We start from the raw sequence: 25,147 nt of genomic DNA, 5'->3' as shown, positions 1-25,147 counted from the left end.
TGCTATTTTGACGCTCCAAGTAGATGTATTTCCAGAGAAATCATGTAAAAACAGCGACTTTAGAAGCTACCACTTTTTAAATACCAGTAAGTACTTCGGATTTCTGGGCAGGGAATTATGAATGAACGAATTATCAGTCTCCTCAACAGCTACCGGTAATTTGGTTTCGCGTCATTCACATTCTGTGAAAAGAGCGAACCACATAAACTGCTGAGGAGACTCAAGCTTTACGGCGGTAGTATATATACATGTAGCAGTAGCTTAAAACAAAATTCCAACATAGATGAAGCTGGCTGCGTGGTGCAACGGATAAGCGCGCTCCTGGTTCAAAACCCAATAGCAGAAGGTTTCTTTTACCTCTCCCATTTTTAACCCAAACTTTTTTGAAATGTACATATTGCAGGGGAAATATATTTTGTTTCCTTTTTTTTTTTTTTTGTACGGAAAAAAAAAAAATTTCCATTCAATACGGGCATTTGCAGCATTGTCGTCAGGTCAGGTCTGTTTTGTTTTCGATATTGGCTATTGCCATAATTTATACACAAAAATCTATCATGAACGATATAAAGGCGAACATGAAAAAACTGGTTGTGGTGAGTGGTAGGCCTATTATATGATTATAATATATGAAAACTAATGTCACATCTTAGTATCGGAACGTGTACTAGTGGAGCTTGGTTGTCAGTACAACCATGCATGCACTTTTTGCAGGGTTCGATTTATCTGGTGTCATGGATGAAAATGCTCCCCATTTTGGACAACACAAATTTCAGCTTGTATAGCAATTTTTGACAATGTAAACATGCTAATATAATAATAGTGGTGGGTTTAAAGAATCCTGATTCCTGATGCTTCAAATTTCTTAGGGAACAGGCTGATTTGATGTAGTATGATCTCCTGAGCATTTTGACACCATTTTCATCCAAATCGGCAAGAAAATGAGTTGGTGCCGGCCAAAACAAGTATTTGGACAGGGGGGTCTGTGGGGGCGTCTGAAAATCAATATTTTTGACAATAATCATTATTATATGCCTAATTCTGTTAAAGTTGGTGCTGATTTGTATGTAATTGATGTCTAGAATTCCATTTATGAAAGTTGCATCAAAATTGGAGTTGTCGTTTTTTTAAAATGGCTGTTTTACGTCCAAATATGGATGTGAGGGCCCCGGGGGGGGTACTTAAGTTTGGTTTGGGTAGGGACGTGCAGCTGAGATTTTGAAGTGGACCCATAAATATACCAATTTTTCAAGAAATTTGGACCCATTGATATACCAAAAGTCAAAATTTTCGGCCGAATTTAACCAAAATTGTCTTAGTTTTTACAAATTTTGGGAAAATTTTGAAATTTTAGCTAGATTAAGGAAAAATTGGGCTGTTTTCCTAAAAAAATTGAGAAAATTTTGAAAAAGGACCCATTCATATACCAAAATAGGCTTTGAAAAAGGGGTCATTGATATACCAGAAGGCCGAAAATGCTACCCATGTTTGCGGCACGTCCCGTATGGTCATTTGTACTGAGTACCCCCGGGGTGAGGGCGCTTTATAAAACATGCAAACGATCTTTCAAATGGAAATTTAAATGATGTATGAAGATCATCATAGTTAGTACCTGCTCAAGAAATTTGAGCGGTTTACTAAGTACGGTTTGATTTTGGCAGCCATTTGAATATTTCATAGAATGTTCCCATTTTAAGGGTACAGGGGTCAATGCACTTTAAAACGTGTACGTTTCAATGGAAGGCTTCCTGAGAATACGAAAAATGGTACCACGGTCAAACGAAAAGAAATACAATGCCCAAATTTCTTGAGGATATGCCACATGTGATTATCTTCAAACTGGCATCATTAAAATTTCTTCAATTTTCTTGTGAAAAGAACGTGTGCATGTTTTATGCAAAGCGCCCTCACATCCATATTTAGACGTAAAACAGCCATTTTAAGAAAACGACAACTCCAATTTTGATGCAACTTTCATTTTATGGAATTCTAGACATCAATTACATACAAATCAGCACCAACTTTAACAGAATTAGTTAGAATAATGATTATTGTTGAAAATATTGATTTTCAGACCCCCCCCCCTGTCCAAATACTTGTTTTGGCCGGCACCAACTCATTTTTTGGCCGATTTGGATGAAAATGGTGTCAAAATGCTCAGGAGATCATACTGCATCAAATAAGCCTGTTCTCTAAGAAATATGAAACATCACCCTTTATAAAATGCTGTTTAATAAGAACATCACCTAAATAAGGTTTTTGTTAAAACAAGTATTTGGACAGGGGGGTCTGTGGGGGGGTCTGAAAATCAATATTTTTGACAATAATCATTATTATATATGCCTAATTCTGTTAAAGTTGATGCTGATTTGTATGTAATTGATGTCTAGAATTCCATTTATGAAAGTTGTTTTACGTCATATGGATGTGAGGGCGCTTTGCATAAAACATGCAAACGATCTTTCAAATGGAAATTTAAATGATGTATGTACATGTATGAAGATCATCATAGTTAGTACCTGCTCAAGAAATTTGAGCGGTTTACATGGTACGGTTTGATTTTGGCAGCCATTTGAATATTTCATAGAATGTTCCCATTAAAACTGTACAGGGTCAATGCACTTTAAAAGCGTATGCGTTTCAATGGAAGGCTTCCTGAGAATACGAAAAATGGTACCACGGGCAAACGAAAATCAATACAATGCCCAAATTTCTTGAGGATATGCCACATGTGATTATCTTCAAACTGGCATCATTAAAATTTCTTCAATTTTCTTGTGAAAAGAACGTGTGCGTGTTTTATGCAAAGCGCCCTCACATCCATATTTGGACGTAAAACAGCCATTTTAAGAAAACGACAACTCCAATTTTTATGCAACTTTCAAAAATGGAATTCTAGACATCAATTACATACAAATCAGCACCAACTTTAACAGAATTAGGCATATAATAATGATTATTGTTGAAAATATTGATTTTCAGACCCCCCCGTCCAAATACTTGTTTTGGCCGGCACCAACTCATTTTTTGGCCGATTTGTTGTCAAAATGCTCAGGAGATCATACTGCATCAAATAAACCTGTTCCCTAAGAAATATGAAACATCACCCATTTTAAAAGGCTGTAATAAGAACATCACCTAAATAAGGTTTTCGCTAAAAATTGCTACGCAAATTTTTCAAAGTAAATCGAACCCTGCACGCACGCACGGCACATGACGAACAGGAATTACGGCACATGTTGTTGTTGCTTGCCTGCCCAGAATGCAATTCACGCATACCAAGGTATTGGATTGCAAATTTTGCTAATTTATTCACATGATATTACGCTGAAAATGCTCTCGTTTTTTCACAAAGCAGCAATCCCAGCATATGTAAAGGGGACGATATTTGATTATTATGTAATTTTAAAGACAATCCATATCCAAAACCATTAGGGTTACCTAGTCCGAATAATCAGACCCAGAACAAAACATTAATTTCTGACATGATCATGTTCTGGGTCTGAACAGTTTCCATTCAAAATCTTGATGGCAAAGTGGACAAAAGAAGCACATGGTCCTACTTCACAGTTTTTTAATCCCCTATTCCTGTTGCGTGAATCACTCTATTGTGGACCATCCTTTTGATACTCAAGTACTTGGACAAGCGGAGCAGCCTGCCTTTTGTCTACCTCTCTGTTTGTAAACAAACAAGTGACAAGGAGATCGAAATTGTCCTTCTCGGCGAATACCAAAGCCCGGGTACGAAAGTCAGCGTAATACTAATAGTAGGGCACTAGTCTAAGGGTTACCCCCTTTAACATCTAGGCCTATTTGTTTGTGATATTTCAAGCGTTTTAAAATTTCAATATAAATCCCATTCTATTACACGGTTGACGATGGAAATTTACTGAATTTAGAGAATGAACGGCTCATACCACCTGATATTTTGCAACAAAAACCTGCTAAAATTTGGAGACAACCAATTTGCCAAACATGATTGCCACCCCTCCATACCAAATTGCATAAAGACGCCTTACCAGTTCCGAGAAATTGCACTCGCAAGCTCGGACGGAAAACCAGGCAGGAAACATAACATAATCATGATAATCATAAACTAGGTATGCTAGGTGAATTCAAATTTGCCATCAAACTGCATCATTTTACATATCAAATTAAAGCCCTTGAGTAAAGAAAGCCAAAACTGAAAACATTTTTTTCATAGCCCTTCCGTAGCAAAGTTACATCTTGTCAAATATTGACTTTCATCAAAAAGATTCAGCTAGTAAAATTCCCCAAAACGGCATTTCGGGGGTGTTTCTAGATCTTAGTCTCAACTCTCATTATGATAGCAGCTTTTTTTAATGGAACTGCTATCAAAATCCCTCTAAAATTCCATGTGCGCCTGTCTTATCACCATAAAAAATCATATATTTGGGTCAAGTGAAGTATAGAAAGCATATTTATGTAGGTTTCTTTCTTCGGCCAGTTGTTTAAAATTTCTATGTAAATATGCATTGACATGTCATTGACATTGTCGGCGAATTTGACCGACTAGCAAATGTGTTACCGGGTAACTAAGGTTTGCCTGGGATTCCTACATAAATAATAGTACCTCCGGTGTGCCAGTGGAGACATAAAAATTAGTTCTGTATTTTTCTGGAATAGGGAGTAGGTACCGGGTACGATGCTGCCAGCAAGACTTCAGTCGATCTTTATCATAATGACATCTACGCCTACGGACCTGAGTTGTATGCCGAGTTACAGTTACTGGAACTAGTACGATGCGCGATGGTCACTGATGGTAAAGCTTATTAAAACACATGAACATGATGATGAACACATGTCACATGAACATTACATATGATATAAGCTCAGTTTTTCACTGCACTGCAATGACTGCCACTGGCACTCTCAAGTCTCATGGATAGTCAGGCTCCTCAACTCAGAATCAGATACATCATACAGTTGCTTACAAAATTCTTGTTTTCTATCTAAAATATAAATTCAAGAATGTTATTTACCCTCATTCTCATGTTGATTTTACCGATCCACTTCCAGCTCCCATTCTGCATGTTCATCCACCATTCATTCAGCCGGCTTGTGCAATCAACATGACATATCCGTGTACGCTTATTACTCAGTTTACACGCAGGCATCGAGCGATAAGTGACTCACTTTTGACAAATACCGTTGAGCGCTTTTCCCGACTCTACAGAAAGCACTGTATCTCATTGGTTAAATTTCCCTCGCTCAATGCTTAGCGACTAGGTATAAAGTAAGTCAATCAATTAATTAAAATCAAAATCGATTATTACTTTTAATCTCGTTCCCATATTGTATAAATCTCATACGTACAGATGGACGATGTGTGCGCTTCGTCTACCAACCTAAAATGATGTTTCAATTATAAGGCCACCCTGAATTGAAAGGGAAGGCGACATGGTCAAAACATAGACTCTGTATTCAGAGTCTATGGTCAAAAGCAGGCATGCAGACATGGTCACGGTTTTACTTTTATCTGAAAGAAAAGAGAGATAGGCCTAGAAAGCGAACAACAGGAAGAAGAAAGAGAGAAAGGGGTCGGATCTAGTGCCAAAATGGTTCACCAAAAATTGGGTCCTCTCCTCATCAGCTTCCAAACTTCTGAAATGCACATTTGGACTTGGAGGGGGGGCACTAAAGGACTTAAAGGGGCGGCAAAAAAAAGAAGGGGTGGCGAAAAAGAGTCAGCAAGAGGAATTATTAAAGAAGAAGGCAGGGCAGGATTAGAAAGGCCTATTTATGGAGGGTGGGTTAGTCTATAGGCTATTCTGTAGGCCTAGGCCTACTTTTTATCTTTTTCATTTCACCCCACACGGGGGGTGGCATACCGTAGTCTATCTTCTTGACATTTCAAAATATGAAACTAAAAGGACCCTATATGAATATTGACCCAATCTGCCGAGGAGTGTTACAGGCTACCTCCGGTAGGAAAACTGTTTATTCTCATTCTAATAACTTTTTTTTTTTTTCATTTGGCACCACGTTCGGGGTGACATAGGGCCTATCTTTTGGGGAGTGCAGGATATGGAAAAGGACTCAAAATAGGAATAATTGACCCGGTCTTATGAGGAGTGTCACCCTAGGTGAGGAAAATAATTTAAATACATTCTTTGCTTCTTTTTCTTTCAGTCGGGGGGGTCACCTTCTTGGCATTTTGAGATATGAAAATGACCCATATTAATCTTGACCCAGGGCTTATTATGAGTGCCACCCCCGGGTGGGAAAATATTTTTATTATATACTTAACTTCTTCCTCCATTTGACACCACTTGGGTGGGGTTCATACATTTTGTGGCATTTAAAGATAATGTCCATTTCAGACCAAAAGGTTGGTAAGTTAGTAAGTAGGCCTAGGCCTAGGCCTCCCGTAACAATATTAGGGGCCTATATCCGTAAGCTAATATAGACTGATAGGCCTACCATTATTTTCATGGTCAGCAAAATGTTACTTTTGGTCGACAGCAGGGCCACCGCTATGTGGGTAGGCCTATATACGTGAGATTAGAGTCCTACGTGAGATACCGTCAATTCTTAAAAATTAAATGTTGAAAAAGAAAATTGATCTAATGATCATCGGCTTTCCCCCAGTCGTTCTATCATTAGATTTATAAATTTCGATAATTTGCATTGTGTATCGCCAATTCAAAATTATTTGATATCAAAAGGGTAGCCTATTCCTCTTAGGCCTATAGAATGCAAAATTTTCCATAAGCTTCCATAAGGGGTGGTGCAATAATAATTATGTGTAGGTCCTACCCCCGCTCAGGCTGCCCCGGTCTGGTGAATTATAGGGGGGGGGGCAAAGATTTTTTGGCAGGCCAAAAGGGGGGGCAAGCATTTTTGGCAGGGCAAAAGGGGGAGTCGAGCAATTTTTTGGCCATAGGGCCTGCACTTTGGCTCGACATTTGAAAGGGGTGTGAATTCATTTTTGGATACGCCCCTATTATAATTAGGTAATACTCGCACACATTCCCTATATGTATATACATGTACCACATGTAGTAAATCTGTCTGCTTTGTCTGCATTGTGCCGTTCTTAAGCAAATAGTTAAACACGATTTCATCAAACATTATAACAATAGCTCTTTTACAGTGTGCAATCATCCCGGGCAATAATTGGGCAATAATAGAGGATGTGCGTGAAATTATTGATTGGCTCCATACAAAGGATTTGAACCGGTGTCCTTCACCGTAATGGCGCAATGCAGTGCATTCAATCAAACGTTGTCGTCAACCTATTTGATCGTATAGTGCATTTGTTATGTGTGTGAGACGAGCTGTCGCGGTAGATTGCAATAGCTTGTAATCATGGTTTTGTTGAATGAATTTGAGTACTCCGCCATATTTACAGTATGATACGTCATAATCTAGGTGATTATTTGCATTGGATGTCTTGAATACGCTGGCGAAGTTGTGTAATAATCGGATTAATGCTATAACAGTGGGTGAATACAAGTTTTGAATATATCGCGTTGCAAAGCCCCATTCAGTGATCCCAGCGAAAGTGGAAAAAAAATCAAATTGTTACTTTCATAAATTTTTTAAATGAAAAAACCCAAGAAAACGGCAGTATCGACGAAGTTGATGCCCCATTCAAATACATGTAGCTAATTTATATATACTGTCAGTATATAAATTACAGATTCACGTAAATGCATTATTTTTGTCTTAAATAGGCCTACTCGGCTTTCGGCTGAACCACTAGCAGAAGATACCAAATTGATGTTTTATGACCTTTGAAATTCTTTTGTTGCGAGTGACATGGTCAGTTCAATTCACGCCGAGTGTCCTTGACAGGTTTGACTCTGCTTCAGTGGTCATGAAAGAATTCAAAAGATAACCTCTGCCCCAACAATCCCAAGCAATTGTCTGAAACTGCTCTTCGGATGATGTATCATAAGAACTCAGTCATGATGATAGTCATATAATGACCAAAAGATTATTACTGACTATATCATTGAAGACTGAGTTCCGCAGTCTAGTACAAAATCTGAATTTTGATGATTTTTACGATCGTTCGGATGAAAAAACCACTGAATGGGCCATTAGTACCCTCCTCTCCTTACCCTGGCAATATGAATAAAAGAAAAATAAAGAAAAAAATTAAATAAAACAAGAAAAAAAAAAGTCAAAGAAAAGAAACAATAAAAGAAAAACAAATATGAAAAGTTCGAACAATATTTGGTTTATAAAATTAATGTGACCGTGATGAGGCTCGAACTCACCACCTTCCGATTTAAAGTTCGAAGCGCTCGTGTACCAAATTCTGATGCCTTTCCAAGTGAGCTAGATGCTCCTGAGATACGAAATAAAAATAATTCCATAATGGTATACAGTGCAACAGAGCAAAAATGCCCAAAATTTAAAAGCTATATAATTTATGAACAATATACACTACACATAAAAATACTAATACAAGGGAATTTCAACATAAGAATCCAAACAATTATGTACCAACATGCACAGCTTTGTCCTTATATCACATTTGGGTTTTAACAAAATGTTATCAAACCTCTACTGTGATTGGCAGCTGATAATGGCCATCCATTCAGCAAGTGGCTACTAACTGACCTTGACAGGCTTGAATGAGCACTGTCATCTGCTACAAAACCATCACACTCTAGGACCTGGTCACTCCATAATGCTACAGAGAGCACAGTACTTTGACAATGGAGTGAAATTATTGATTAGGTGCGGATTTTAAAAGTACAGCTTCTATGCAAAAAATTGGAATAGAATGTTTGGAATCATGTAACTAAAATACTAAATGCATTCTGCAAAATGTGCTCTGACCAATATATAAAGCATTTCATTAGCTTTAATTTGACATATTGTTTGACATGTAAATTCCAATTTTCTTTGCTTTACCTCACTTGTTCGGCTCAAAAATTAAAGGGGGACATATCTGACAGTAAAAGCTTACATTTTATGGAAATTATGTTTAACTATTGGTCCTGTGTCACAACCTGGGGTACCTTTGTGTTACATAGTAAAAAAATGAAATGGTTCAAACATTTTACCTACACATCTCATTTGAAGTGGTTCATCCTTCTGAGCATTTTGACACCTTTTTTATGGAAATCGGTTAAAAAATGAGAGAGTGCGGGCAAAAACAATCACAAAGTAGGGAGGATATAACCCCACCTCTTTTTTCTACATTTACAATCATTCTGAGCAAGTATTAGTCTTTCAAATGAACCTCTGTATTTATTTACTTGGTTTAGATGTCTGGGAGTTCATTTAGACATTTTTTTACTAGATTCAAATTTGTAAAGGGGGTTTTAAATCAAATTTACGATATGAATCCCTCCCCCTAATCCTCCTACCTCTAATCCTCAGCCACCCTTGGCACATTTCATGCCAAACGTCATAAAAAATAATTGAAAAATATTTTAAAACAGGATAAAAACATGAGTAATATAGAATAAATTAGCCTCAATTTAAGACCTAATTGAATCTTCTAAGTGAAGGAATACTCAAGAGACAGTGTTTTGAAATCCAAACTGCACATCAAAATGTAACAATTAAAGCCACCTTTATGGGTACCCCAGTACATGGCACAGGATCTATTTGCTTCAACAGCACAAAACAGATAAAGCAGACAAATTTACTATGGGCCTATACGTATGCCAGGGACTGTGTTGAAGGGACTGGAAACGGCTTCCACCCATTGTCCCATGCGGGTTGTTGGTTTACAAATTATCCTCAGTTGAGCAAGCATGAATAATACGTTGATCGTAGTCCGAATAATCAGTCCCAGAACCAGTGGCGTAGCGTGGGTCATCTGATTGGGGGCACCGACCATGATTGGGGGAGCGCACCGGGTCTGATTGGGGGCACAAGCCATTTTTGGCAATTTTCCTATGGGATTTTAAAATTTTGCAATCGATTGGGGGTGCGGGCACGTGCCCCCATGCCCCTATGACGCTACGTCAATGTCCAGAACAAAATATAAATTTCTGACATGATCGTGCTCTGGGTCTGAACTGTTTCCGTTTGAAATCTTGATGGCAAATTGGACAAAAGAAGCACATGGTTCTACTTGACCTCCTAAAACTTCCGGGCATTCGGGAGGGGTCAATCAAGGTCACATGGGGTCAAATTTTCAGAGTGCTCCAACTATGCCAAGTAATATATCAAAATACTCGTATGGTCATGAGGATTCCAAAAATGTATAGTTTGTTATGCGTCAGACCTTTCTACAGTACGACAGCAACTTTGTGACCTCTTTTGTTCGACAGAAAATTTATACGGGTTGGTGAACACGGGTTACGTAACACAATGTTGAAATTTTAGCCGGCAAACGCTTTTTATCAAAATAGCTCCAGAAATGGAAGACACGGGTCGTATATTGCTCCATTTATGTACCCTGACCACAGATAAGATATCAAACATTTGTGTAAAGCAACAAATAACGTGTAAAAGTTGAATTAAATGGGAAAAAAGAAGCTTGAACATGTCCAAAGTAGCTCGGAAATGAGAAAAATTGCATGTCACGAACACAAAAATGTTCATATGATCCAGCAAGAAAAAGCGCCAGAATCAAAAATGGGTGTCATGTTATAGAATAACTCAAGTTAGCTTGCCTGAAAATTTCATCACTTTAGGTTGGGGTAGGCCTATATTTCTAGTCGCATATTGAACATGTTGAAATGTTTATCTTTGTGCGTGACTGCTGTCACGCCATATATTGTACGGGCGATGTTTTTCCTGCAAAGAAACTTTCATTGTCAATTGTCCATTGTTGGTTATTTAACTTGAAAATAATACTCCCAACGTTCAAACAATTTTAAAAGTCAGTTAATTCATTCCAGAAATAGAATACACGAGTGAGCCACTGAGTGGGAATAACATTGCTATTATTGTCACCGAATTAATCATATCTCTGGTATGGCTTAGTGGTAAATACATGTATTTGGAAGTTCGATCTTGGTTCGAACCCCGCAAGCACCTCTCTTTGATTTTCGATTTGATTTTAACTCATATTTTTAAATCCTAGTTTTCATATTTTTATTAAAGCCATAATATACGATTTCGGGCAAATTTGAAGTTTTGTTATACCAAAATTATAACAATATTTATAATATTAGTAAATAACTGTCAGGAAGGTTTTCACGTTACATTTGAAGCAGAAGTAGCGAGATAAAATGAAAAGAAAACACTTAATATCTTGACCGCTTAACTGTGGTGTTCTATGGGGACTAGTCTTAATAAGTTAGTTGCTCTATCTGGACAACGAACTTGGCTGATTCCAATTAGGTGTAATCCGAGGTGTAAGTTGGACATTGTGTAAAAATTACAAATATGCCAAAATATTAGGTTTGAAATTCGTGCATCTCATGATTTAATATGTATGCATAAAAGCTCATAAAATATGTTGCATATAGGGTAGGGGTCTAGTCCAATTAAAAAATCGTGAAAATCTGATATTGATAGGCCTATATATATATTCTTGAACTTTTAAAAATTACTTAAGTTTGACATGCTTTATTTGATTATTTCATATTGAAAGCTACTGAACTTAAATGCATTTTTTTTTTTTTTTTTATGAACTCGAATGTAGGATTAGGCTTAAACATGCGTTTCTGTGGCATCCACATCTCTCATACCACATTATTAAAATATTATTTTGTAATATTAATATTGGTATCTCAATTGTAAATTATTTGGCTTTGCATTGTTACTAATTTATTACAAAATGTTTTTTTCTATATCATGTTATTTATATGTATGTGTGTTGAGATGAAAATAAAACTGAACTGAACTGAACTGAAATAAATCATGAAAAAGTGGGCCTTCAAGCTGACATTCATTAGGCCTATATTATTGAAGACAAAAGGGAAGGAAAAAAGAAAAGAAAAACGAACTGAAAAATTCCACATAATCGATAAAATTACACGGGAATCGAACTCACAACCTTCCGCACTGCACACCTTCGCTCTGTCCACAAGCCATCGCAACTTGTTCGGGCAAAGGATATTCTTTTGCTATCTTATTTCTCGTTCAACATGTTCAAGGATATCACTCAACAACAATCTTTTCAAAACTGCTTGTACTTCAGTTAAATGAGATGATACTACCTTCTTTGACGACTACAATATTTTGTTACACAATAGAGTATTTTGCATTTATAAAATATATAACAATAGACGTTTTTAATTGCTATATTAATCAATATAACATGTATAATAGACAGCGCTGGCTGGGATCCATTTCGTGAAGCATCGTGACACTTGCAACGTGCGCTTACGACACGAGGACTCAAAGAACGCAACTTTTCAACCTACGACTAGGTTATTCCACCGCTCATTTTCGCTGATAATTTTAATACAAGCTGTGGTTAATTAATGTTTATCATAACAGAAAAGCATTAGACCGGCGTTTCCTCAAAGCAGTAGATATAACCATTTTTGTTATCGTGACATGCATTTTCTCTCATTTTTTAGGCTACTTCGCGCACCAAAAGCATTCATTTTTTCCACAATAATTCAACTTTTACACGTTATTCTTTGCCTTATACTCATGTTTCATATCTTATCTATGGGCTCAATATGGAAATGAAGGGAGAAACGACTCGTGTATTCCATTTTTTTATGTTTTCTGAAAAACCGTATTTGCCACCTGATTTTCAACATTGCGTTACGTAACAGCAGAGGTCACGCCTGTAAAAATTACCGGAAGTGAGCTAAGTTGCTGTCGTACTGAATAGGGTGCTTGCACGGAAGATCATAAGTTCAAATCATCCTCAGATACGCTCCAGAAGACATATGCAAATGCATGGAGTACAATACCAATCACCTGTAAACTGGTATAGATCAAAGTAAATCTTTGTACTCCATGCATTAGCATATCTTATGGAGCTTGTCTGGAGGATGATTTGAACTAATGACCATTCGTGCAAGCACTCTATTTGACATAACTTTAGAAATATTTGAATAGGGCAACATGAGTAAATAATAAGAAAACAAACATCACGCCCTCGATGCAACTCGCATGTAATCGAAGGCCATAAAAGATAACCTGATAACAATAGCTTGACAATAGCTATCTATAATCCGTTTCGAGTCCCTTCATACACAGTCCCTGGTCCAATGCATATACTGTGTGTATTGTTCCCGGGTATAGTCAATGCAGTCAAGCAAACATGTATTACATTTTGAAAAGGCTATAGTGTATCACAGGCATGTATTGAATGGCCAGTCATCATACAGGAATTAATCAACTTGCAGTGACTGGTTCCTTTGTTACCACATGTCAGTCATCTATTGGTTTTTTGACCATCGTATCACAGTGATGGCCAATCACAGGCGAAGTAATCAAATAGCAGTGACTGTTGCCTTTGTTACCACATGTCAGTCATCTTGTGATTATTGGACCATGTAAACCTGCAAAAACGAGCCAAAGTGCAGGCCCTATGAGGGCAACGGGGAGTCGAGCAATTTTTGGCAGGTCGAACGGGGGGAAAGTGATTTTTGGCACAGATATTTTGGGCACCATTTTAACACATTTAAATATGCAAAATTTCCTGCTCGCTGCGCTCGCAATATATGATAAGACAATTTAAGGTTTTAAATTCGGGTTCCCAAAAATCTTACATGTGTAAGGGGGGGGCAAAGATTTTTGGCACGTCAAAAGGGGGGGCAACGGTTTTTTCGCACGGCCAAAGGGGGGGCAAAGATTTTGGCAAACCATTTTGAAAATTCACCCGGGGGTACACATAATTATTGTACAGCCCCTAATGTCTGATATGATGTGCTCTCATGTCCCACAAATTTAAAATACAAAATAGACCTATAATACGCCTACTATGCAAAGTATGCTAATATGGTGTAGGCCTACAGCACAATAGTTAAAAATCCGGGAATGGGCTAAGGGGTCACAAAACGTTCAAACCTGACTCGTAGCCTATTGTTATTATAGGCCTAATTTATAAGTGGGATTATTTTTTCCTCGATGACATGATCACCACCGATCGTGTGTCAATAGATTGTAGCCAATTGACTTGTCCATAAATCAATAGGGGGCCTACCCATTCATCGTCAGGCTGACAAAAGTTTTCAAGTTTCAAGTACAAATATATTATAAGTAACAAGGCTGCAAGGAGTAAATAAATTAATATTTATAAATAAATTAATAAATGAATTTATAAATAAATTAATAAATGAATTTATAAATAAATTAATAAATGAATTTATAAATAAATTAATAAATGAATTTATAAATAAATTAATAAATGAATTTATAAATTAATTAATAAATGAATTTATAAATAAATTAATAAATGAATTTATAAATGAATAAATAAATAAATTCAGTTAGATTTAGACTCAGTTTATAAATTGAAAAATAATAAAAATTAATAAGCAAATAAATGAAACAAACAAAGATTAAATAAACATTGTAGAGTACCGGAGCATATTATAATAGGCCTATATTAAGGCCTAACTATTGATAATTAGAATAAATGATAATGGTAATAAAACTAATATTGAATACCAAAAATAAACATAAAGAAACAATACAAGCCTCAATTAAAATCAAATTAAACTAATAAATAAATTTAAATCAATCAATCAATCAATCAATCAATCAATCAATCAATCAACCAATAAATAAATAAATAAATAAATAAATAAATAAATAAATAAATAAATAAATAAATAAATAAATAAATAAATAAATAAATAGGCCTAAATATCAAACTTCAAGATCAATATTATAACGGTAAATCGTAGAGTCGGCAGTCCTTTAAAACTTCCTGTAAGAGCTCACCTCTTGAAGGGATTATCTTACGAAGACTACTTTATCATAATAGAGAGCTTGCGAAATGACGTTACGTTAACTTTAACTTCTAGAGGATTATAGAGGATTATGTATTCAAAACCAAGATGGGTTTGAATACATAATCCTCTAGAAGTTAAAGTTTAAAGTTAACGTAACGTCATTTCGCAAGCTCTCTAATATGAAAGGATGACATTATAACAATAGGCTACGAGTCAGGTTTGAACGTTTTGTCATATTAGTAGGCCTACCAAAATATCACCAAAACAGATTTAGGTCCTTGATCATGAGAAAGACAAGTGGCAAAACACATAATCTTGGTTGTGGGTTCCAATCCCATCAAGTCCAGCGTCTTGTATCCTTGGGCAAGACACATTATCTTAGTTGTGGGTTCCAATCCCATCAGGTCCAGCGTCTTGTGTCCTTGGGCAAGACACCTTATCTTGGTTGTGGGTTCCAATCCCATCAGGTCCAGCGTCTTGTGTCCTTGGGCAAGACACCTTATCTTGGTTGTGGGTTCCAATCCCATCAGGTCCAGCGTCTTGTGTCCTTGGGCTAGACACCTTCATGGTTGTAGGTTCTAATCCCATCAGGTCCAGCGTCTTGTGTCCTTGGGCAAGACACATTATCTTGGTTGTAGGTTCCAATCCCATCAGGTTTAGCGTATTGTGTCCTTGGGCAAGACACCTTATCGTGGTTGTGGGTTCCAATCCCATCAGGTCCAGCGTCTTGTTTCCTTGGGCAAGACACCTTATCTTGGTTGTAGGTTCCAATCCCATCAGGTTTAGCGTATTGTGTCCTTGGGCAAGACATCTTATCTTGGTTATGGGTTCTAATCCCATCAGGTCCAGCGTCTTGTTTCCTTGGGCAAGACACCTTATCTTGGTTGTAGGTTCCAATCCCATCATGTCCAGCGTCTTGTGTCCTTGGACAAGACACCTTATCTTGCTTGTTGGTTCCATTCCCATCATGTCCAGCGTCTTGTGTCCTTGGACAAGACACCTGATCTTGGTTGTTGGTTCCATTCCCATCTGGTCCAGCGTCTTGTGTCCTTGGGCAAGACACCTTATCTTAGTTGTGGGTTCCAATCCCATCACGTTCATCGTCTTGTGTCCTTGGGCTAGACACCTTATCTTGGTTGTGGGTTCCAATCCCATCATGTCCAGCGTCTTGTGTCCTTGGACAAGACACCTTATCTTGGTTGTTGGTTCCATTCCCATCTGGTCCAGCGTCTTGTGTCCTTGGGCAAGACACCTTATCTTGGTTGTGGGTTCCAATGCCATCAGATCCAGCGTCTAGTGTCCTTGGGCTAGACACCTTATCTTGGTTGTGGGTTCCAATCCCATCGGGCAGGTCCCGTGTCTTGTGTCCTTGAGTAAGACACCTTATCTTGTTTGTGGGTTAAAATCCCATCATGGCCAGCGTCTTGTGTCCTTGGGCAATATCTTGGTTGTTGGTTCCAATCCCATCTGGTCCAGCGTCTTGTGTCCTTGGGCAGGACACATTATCTTAGTTGTGGGTTCTAATCCCATCAGGTCCATCGTCTTGTGTCCTTGGGCAAGACACCTTATCTTGGTTGTGGGTTCCAATCCCATCAGATCCAGCGTCTTGTGTCCTTGGGCAGGACACCTCATCTTGGTTGTGGGTTCCAATCCCATCAGGTCCAGCGTCTTGTGTCCTTGGGCAAGACACTTCATCTTGGTTGTGGGTTCCAATCCCATCAGGTCCAGCATGTTGTGTCCTTCGGCAAGACACCTTATCTTGTTTTTTGGTTCAATCCCATCAGGGGCAGTGTCTTCCCCCCATTTTACCTTCCCCAGGGCTCATAGGTATTGCACAGCCCCTTATGAAAATGCCAAATTCAGCAATTTTGAAAATTGAGTTGTTACCGGTACCATACCGCTTTACTTAGGGGCCGGCTGTGCAATAATTATGAGGGTAAAATGGGGGGGGGGCAAGAAATATTTGGCAAGCCAAAAAAAAAGGGGGGTCCAGCGTCTTGTGTCCTTGGGCAAGACACTTCATCTTGGTTGTGGGTTCCCATCCCATCAGGTCCAGCATCTTGTGTCCTTCGGCAAGACACCTTATCTTGGTTTTGGTTCAATCCCATCAGGTCCAGCATCTTGTGTCCTTCGGCAAGACACCTTATCTTGGTTGTAGGTTCCAATCCCATCAGGGGCAGCGTCTTGTGTCCTTGGGCAAGACATCTTATCTTGGTTGTGGGTTCCAATCCCATCAGGTCCAGCGTCTTGTGTCCCTGTGCAAGACACCTCATTTTGGTTATGGGGTCCAATCCCATCAGGTCTACTCTTGTGTCCTTGGGCAAGACACCTTATCTTGGTTGTGGGTTCCAATCCTATCAGGTCCAGCGTACTGTGTCCTTGGGCAAGGCACCTTATCTTGTTTGTAGGTTCCAATCCCATCAGGTCCAGCGTCTTGTGTCCTTGGGCAAGACACCTTATCTTGGTTGTTGGTTCCAATCCCATCAGGGGCAGCGTCTTGTGTCCTTGGGCAAGACACCTTATCTTGGTTGTGGGTTCCAATCCCATCGGGTCCAGCGTCTTGTGTCCTTGGGCTCGGACTTGGCTTGGACTCGGCACCCCCGAACTTGGACTCGAGTCCGGACTCGGACTTGGCTCTGACTCGGGTTCCACTGGACTCGGCTTGGCTCGGACTCAGACGAGCTGGACTCGGGTACAAGTCTGGTGCTAACGGGATATGTAAGAGGCTGTGCAATATTTAATATGAGCCCTAGGGAAGGGTAAAATGGGTGGGAGGCATGAACTTTTTTGCCAGCCAAAAGCTGAAGAGGGGGGAGCAATTATTGGGAAACTGAGAGGGGGGCAAGCGATTTTTGGCACACATTCATGGGGCGCCTTTTCAATAAAACAATCCCAAAAGGCTTAGGAAAACAATACAAAAATGCTTATGGAAATTGTCCAGCTTGCTGCACTCGCAATATAATATCCAGTTTCAAACTAGGATCCCAAAAATTTGGAATGTACAGGGGGGACAAAGATTTTTGGCAGGCCAAGGGGCAGGGAGCAAGTGATTTTTGGCAGGCCGAGAGGTAGGGGGAAAGGCATTATTTATGCTATGTGCGCTGGTCATAAACTTCATTTCAACATCAGTCCCAAGTTCTGGAACTTTAGAACTTGTCAATTGCAGTTGACACCCGCATGGAGAGGATTAAAACAAGAAACAAACTACCATGATTTAAATTTAAAAAGCTTTTATTAAAGCCAGCTTTTATTTTATTCAAGAATAATTATTGAATATTTTCGTTGAAAATAGTCAATGGTGATTATTTACATTGGGCTGTATTCCATCTCCCACACATGGGGTGTAAAATCTAAATGGGGTAACCTGAATGGGTGATTCCATTTGAAATCTACACCCCCTGTGTGGAAGATTAAGTCATCTTCCACAGGGGGTGTATAGATTTCAACCGGAATAGTCCATTTGAATAGTGCATATCAGAACGGTTAACTGTATATCCGTCTTACACGCTTTTTCAATGGGAAATGAACTTTGCTGCTTGGATGATGTCACGAGAGGTTAGCCTTTATTCCGTATTGAAAAGCGTGTACTGACGGATATGCAGTCGACCGGCCTCGGGGATACTACCCACCTGTAAACATACTGTCGTTGGGCTGGGCAGGAAAAACCTATGTGCTTGTGGCCCCCAAACATATTAAAAACAAACAAAAAAGTTCAGGGGCCAAAATTTTAACATAAGATGACAGGCAGTTAGGGGCTGTGCAATAATAATTAAATTTCCGCACGGCCCAGCAATAATTGTTCCCCCTCCCCTCCTCTGGCCAAAAATGGCTCCCCCCTTTCAGCTCGCCAAAAATGTCTTCACCCCCCCCCCCATTTTACCCTCCCCCAGGGCTCATAGTTATTGCACAGCCCCTTATGAAAATGCCAAATTCAGCAATTTTGAAAATTGAGTTGTTACCATACCGCTTTACTTGGGGGCTGTGCAATAATTATGAGCCCTGGGGTGAGGTAAAATTGGGGGGTGGGAAGAAATATTTGGCAAGCTGCAAGGGGTGGGCAAGCGATTTTTGGCACACATTCTTATAAATAAAATGCTCTAAAAAGGCTTAGGAAAACCGTACGGAAACGCTTTTAATATGCAAATTTTCCTGCTCGTTGCGCTTGCAACATGTATATATATAGACCATTTAAGGTTTGCAAATTGGGATCCCAAAAATTTGGCATGTACAACAGGGGGGGGGCCAAAGATTTTTTGGCGGGCAGAGAGGGGGGCAAGCGATTTTTTGCAGGCTGAGAGAGGGGGAAAGCGATTTTTGGGCGAGCCATTTGGAAATTTTACCGGGGGGCTCATAATTATTGCACAGCCCTTAAAAGGGGGGGTTGTAAATGTTGGAGATCTTGAACCCCAGTACGATATAATACAGAACATGATAACATTGGACCATAATGCCCCTTTAATTGGCATCAGACCTAATCTTACCGATGTTCAAATCCCTAAGCCCCTGACATAATTGGATCCATGCAAAGCCCATGCAGAGGCAACATCATGAACATTTGAGATGGTTTCTCACTCGGGGTCTTAGCTAGCCACCTGTCTGGCCGTCATTTTAGACGGCCAGTTTGCTCCTGGGACGGGCAAAATTAATGCCTTTGACAGATGCTATATTATAAATTGTATGTTTTGAGAAGCTAATTGACCTTTTTAGCAGACCCAATTTGTAGAACAAGGTCATATCAGCACATATTTGAACTCTTTGAACCCCCAATGGGCTATAGATGTCTGGTAAATGTTTTAAAGGTCAAATTAGGACAGGCAATTTTATTCAAATGACGGGCAACCCTCAATTCCTAGCTAAGACCCTGAATCTCACTTAGTTATATGAATGCCTTGATCAGCTTCAGGAAATGATGCATCATTTTAAAGCTTGCAAAATGTTTACAAAATTCACTTCACCGGCAAAGTCCCCCCTTTTGCTGTGCCGTATCATTATATCTTATACATAAGGCCAAGAAAAATTGTTTTGATGCCCTCATCAGTGACCGACCAACAAAGTTTGAAATCTTGGGTGAAGTTATTTCTTTCAAAACATGCTCATGATGAACATGATTCAAAACATGCTCACCTGTCGGTACACAGTTCTTTACAAAAAAACACAGTAATTTGAGGTCAAAGTTATGTTGTTGATCTGTCTCTGGGAATGAGACCATTGAGCTATTCTAGTTGAAATCCATACACCCTCTAAAGAAGACACTACCCTAATCTCCTACACAGGGGGGGGGTGTAGATTGCAAATGGAGTCACGGACTCGGGTAACCCCATTTGAAATTCACACTCCCTGTGTGGAAGATTAAGGTCATGTCTTCCATAGGGGGTGTATGTATTTATATCTTATACATAAGGAGCACGTGTGGTCGAGTGGATAAGGCGCCCGACTCATAATACATAGGTTGTGAGTTCGAGCCCCGCTCGTGCCAACGTGTTGTGTCCTTGGGCAAGGCACTTTATCCTCATTGCCTACTTGGGGGATGTGGTTGGGTTGGATTGGATGTTTGTATAGTTGTTTGTTTCATTGTTGCAATATTGGCGCTGATTAAGCTGCTGCCTGCAAATTGCATTGTGTCTGTTTAGGTGTCTTTAATGTACAATTCTAGCAATTTGACCTGCGGGTCACGATTAGAGTTTGAAATAAAAACCTTCCTTTTTTTTTTTTTTTTTTTTTTTATTTCAACCGGAATAGCCCATTTTGGCTCATAGAGAAGACACAAGTGAAGATGGAGGAGATATTTTACAAGTTTAATATTTACAATAAATGTACATACTTGAAGCTATATTCGCTACTTGCACGGTTCCGCCATTATGCACTATGTGCGGGGAGAGCCTCAAACTGGCAGCATACATGAATGGGAATTGAACTAGTCATAACGTTCTGTGTAAGGTTACATAATTCTTCCTTTCATGTATGCTGCCAGTTCGAGGCTCTCCCCGCACATAGTGCATAATGGCGGAACCGTGCAAGTAGCGAATACATTGTATTTGTACAAAACAAAAATCAGTCTCTTCAACAGCCAGTTTGAGTACGCTCACTCGACTCGATCTCCACACAAACGACCATCTGCCGATGATAACATCACAAGTCCTTTTGATTGGCTATACCATTTTTCATACTGATGTAGCAGTGATGTCAGTGCGCATTTCGTTGAGAGCAGTTACAAATCGCAAGTGTTCGCTCAAAGCGACAGCATAAACACGCTTAAAGACGCCACATAGATGCGCATGCGAAACAGCTGCCTCAATGTTTTTACATCACTGCCACATCAGGGTGAAAAATGGTATCAAATCTTTCCCACAATGACATTAAGCAAGGACACAAGGCTATTCATGAGCCGTGTTCAATCACAATTTTACCAAATAAGTAATCATTTTTTGGATTCTTGGCGGGATTCTTGGTTCACAAACGTGGGTGAAATCTCACAAAGCGCGCAGGTGACGGGAAATAGGAAAGCAAGTTTCAAGGGCTTTACAGGCAGTTTTCAAAATTGTTTTGAATGTTCTTAACCAGTTTATACCAATATATAACCTGGTATTTAAACATTTTTAGAAAACGTTTAGTGCATAAATTGTTTATAACTGCTGTCGTGCATCCCATCTATCATAAAACGGGCAAACCAGGCGATTAATCCGAGATGTTTTAACTAAATATTAAATGGTGTTGCATGTTATAGGAGACGATATATGCACGAAAGCAGCTAAAAACAATACCTTTATTCCTATTCTTTAAAAACACTTCCAAATTTCAAATAAAATATAAGTATACTACATTTTACATGGAATTACAGATCAGTCAAGTTGTGGCTATTTGCGCCTCCATATGGTTCAAAAAGTGCATACACGTATCGCGTTGACACACAAGCGCTGAACAGTAGTGTTATATTGCATCATATAAAACAGCTATTAAAGAACCAATAGAATTGCAAGAACTTTCTCAAGAGATTAAGAATTTGTATTTGCTGGAGTTGTTACTGAAAATATTCGCAACCTTTATTTTATCCGCTGACTATATAGGATTTGTTTAAATCTCATTGGTACAAGGTGTCCCATAAAAAGGTTACATGTAGAAAATGAACCGCATTTTGTGATGGTATAATAAAACAATGTCATTTTTTCAGATATTATTTATGGATCCTTCCTGTAACTGTCTGCCAATTCCGTATCTGAAAAGCAACTTAACTTATGAGCGCAAGATGACAGGGGTGTCAAGAGTGGCTAACCATCAAAATATCGCACAGCGAAAGTTGAATACAAGCACATCTTTGTTTTCTAATTTCTGCACAAAAGAAACAAATTGAAAGATTAAATATTGTACATTGAAAATAAATCAGTTTTAGAACTTTTTGACTCTTGGTGGTAGCAAATAAAGGAAGGTGGTCATTAGAGAAGAACACGTTTTTAGTGAAAGTTCTGCACGCTGTACCTCCTGTCATCACCATAGTGAAATGAATAATCTTTTGCATTTAGGCCTTGTTTGGATTTTGATGACTTGAAATAGCTGATGTTTGTTTTTACATTTCTGACTGAACTCTTGAAATAAAACTGAAGTTTTACTCTTGTAAGTCTTGTTTATCGGAATAAAATACTGCATCTACCATGCTATAGCTGGGCCTACTCAAGTGCCCCGCCAAATGCACGGCGGATGTGAGAGATGCATTATGTCTTGTATTATGTCACGTAAAGAGCTTGCTCAGGAATGCGTGGAATGCGTACAAGTACGTATAGGCTGTGAACTTGACATTCACAGGGGTGCTAGTAGAGGGTACATAGATTATGTCATAAAAAGGATATTTATATTTGTTAACATTAACTTAGTTTATTTTCAAAAATCTACATGTAACCTTTTTTTGGGACACCCGATTCCTTTCAGCGTTCAGGTATATAGCACCTAAATATACCAATGGTGTATTCCAGTTGAAATCCATACACCCCTTATGGAAGACATAATTTCCCCTACAGGGAGTGTGAATTTCAAATGGGGTCACCCATTCAGTGTCGTCTGCTACAAAATGGGCTATTCCAGTTGAAATCCATACACCCTCTGTGGAAGACATGATCTTAATCTTTCACACTGGGAGTGTAGATTTCAAATGAAGTCACCCACTCGGTGTCGTCTGGCTATTCCAGTTGAAATTCATACACCCCCTATGGAAGACATCACCTTAGTCTTCCACACAGGGAGTGCGAATTTCAAATGGAGTCACCCATTCAGTATCGTCTGCTACAAAATGAGCTATTCCAGTCGAAATCCATACACCCCCTACGGCCTACGTAAGATACAGGGAGTCTGAATTTCAAACGAGGTTACCTGAATGGGTGACTTGAATTGGAATCTGCAATCCAAAAGATTAAAGTAAAGGTCATGTTTTCATGGGGGTGAATGGATTTCAACTGGAATTGCCCAATCATAATGTGACACTATCTGATTAAATCATACCCAAGTTGGCAATAAAGAAATTGAGATACAGACATAAAAATTATACAAAAATAATAAAGTAAGAAAATTGACAAATAAAAAGTTTATAATTCTGCAACCAAGCTGTGTGGGGATTCTAACATTAGGCCATGCAGTTCAAAGCCCCCACATGCATTAGTAAAAGCGCTTGTGTTTGTTTGTTTTTTCTCCCACACAAAAATCACACTTCTGACATCGTTAAAATAGACTACCGTATTTCGTCAAATAAACGATTTTCCCAAGGGGGGGGGGGGGGGTTATTCAAGGTTAATTTTAGAACAATAATTCCCGTTAAACATTAGGTAAACTTAAAACTCACGCTAAAATGACGAACTATGAACTAGAAACACTGACTTCTGGTTCACTTCCGGGTTTCCAATCCAGATTTTCGCCAATTATTGACGCTATTATCAATCATGTGGGCAACTTGGTAAGCTTACTACACAAGATAGCATGGAAATATCAGCATTTTTGAAACATCTTGGTTGAAAAAAGTGGTAGGGGATTTATTTTGGGGGGCGACTATTTGACTAAATACGGTATATCATAAATCTCGATTAAATTATTCATCTTGAAGTTGAACGCAGTGAATCTATGCGTGTGTATTCTTGTCAAAGAGGCTCATTCCAGCCGTGTAAAAATATTAAACTTAAAATAAACCTTGCATTCGGCATTAGGTTTTCAACTTAGTTTGAGACAAACTATTACATTAAAAATGGCCTTAGTAGTCTCAGGTACTGAGCAAGTTTAAAAAGTGCTGATAGAAGAAACTCAAATGGGCGATTCCATTTGAAACTCACACTCCCTGTGCGGGATATTAAGGTCATGTGTTCCACAGGGGGTGAATGGATTTCAACTGGAATAGCATTGAGTAGATTTGGGCCGGTTGGATCAGAATTTATTGCACCGTAAAAACTTCAGGTCACACTGCAGCATCTATTTTGGTACAATTACCGAATAGGATACAACTTGCTAGACTTGAGTCCAGCCCTCATTTACGGAATTTAGAGTTGGGGTTGGGGTAGGGCAGTCTTGTAATAAGACTAGTAGAGTTGCACCCTATTTGGTAATCTCTCCTCTATTTTGCATTTAACATTTTCTTCAGCGGACAGAATCTGTTCGTAATTTGAAAATGTTGAATAGAAAGCATCACTGAGCAGAAATCAGGGCACAGAACCTACACTATGTCCATGGGCAGGAAAAACCTCCTGTGTGTCTTTGGTTCCTGAACATGTTTAAAGCAAAACCACCTATGTGACTTGTTTGCAGTTATGATTTAAATATGTTCAGGGGCCAAAGACACATAGGATATTTTTCCTGCCCATGGATGACTAGCGTCCAGAGAAGAACAGCACCGTCTTGCTCTATTTGACGTGTGTGGTGTTAATGAGCGACAATTGTGGCATTTCATGAGTGCTGAACGCAGCTTTGACGCATCAATCGGCCAATCAGATTACAGGTTTGTTGTTATAATTGTATGACAATTGTCAGATTGAATAAGCCAACGTAAAGGTCATCATAATCACTGGTCCTTATGTACATTATGAAAAATGGTTTCATAAGTATGTTTACTTTCTTTACAGGTGGCGCTAGATGGGCAGCCATAACCATACTTATGAGACCATTTTTGGACCATAATGTAGGCCTACATAAGGACCAGTGATTACACTGACAAAATTTGATCGATATAGCTCCTTCACTTCTGGGTGATGTCAAAAACTTTTGGATACCCCCTCGTATATTAAAATGTACACAGAAAAATGATGGACTATATACTAGAGTTTGATCAGCTCAGCGGGAATTGTTGGGATTTTGCAACTACCCCGAATGGTAGACGC

General features: G+C 38.8%; 1 protein-coding gene across 1 annotated transcript in view; it reads right to left on the bottom strand.

Moving 5' to 3' along the window:
- LOC140146344 (oxidative stress-induced growth inhibitor 1-like) overlaps positions 1–5,132 on the bottom strand; it is a 35,517-nt gene extending 30,385 nt beyond the window's left edge. Inside the window, exon 1 of the mRNA XM_072168152.1 lies at positions 5,001–5,132. The gene's annotated coding sequence lies outside the window, so the exon portion shown is untranslated. The remainder of the gene's footprint in view (positions 1–5,000) is intronic.
- Positions 5,133–25,147: the final 20,015 nt, after the last annotated feature.

The sequence above is a fragment of the Amphiura filiformis genome, chromosome 2 (assembly GCF_039555335.1).
Source record: "Amphiura filiformis chromosome 2, Afil_fr2py, whole genome shotgun sequence".
In the NCBI taxonomy this organism is placed as follows: Eukaryota; Metazoa; Echinodermata; class Ophiuroidea; order Amphilepidida; family Amphiuridae; genus Amphiura; species Amphiura filiformis.
The sequence above is the reverse complement of the archived record's forward strand: the minus strand, read 5'-3'. Positions and strand labels throughout refer to the sequence as shown.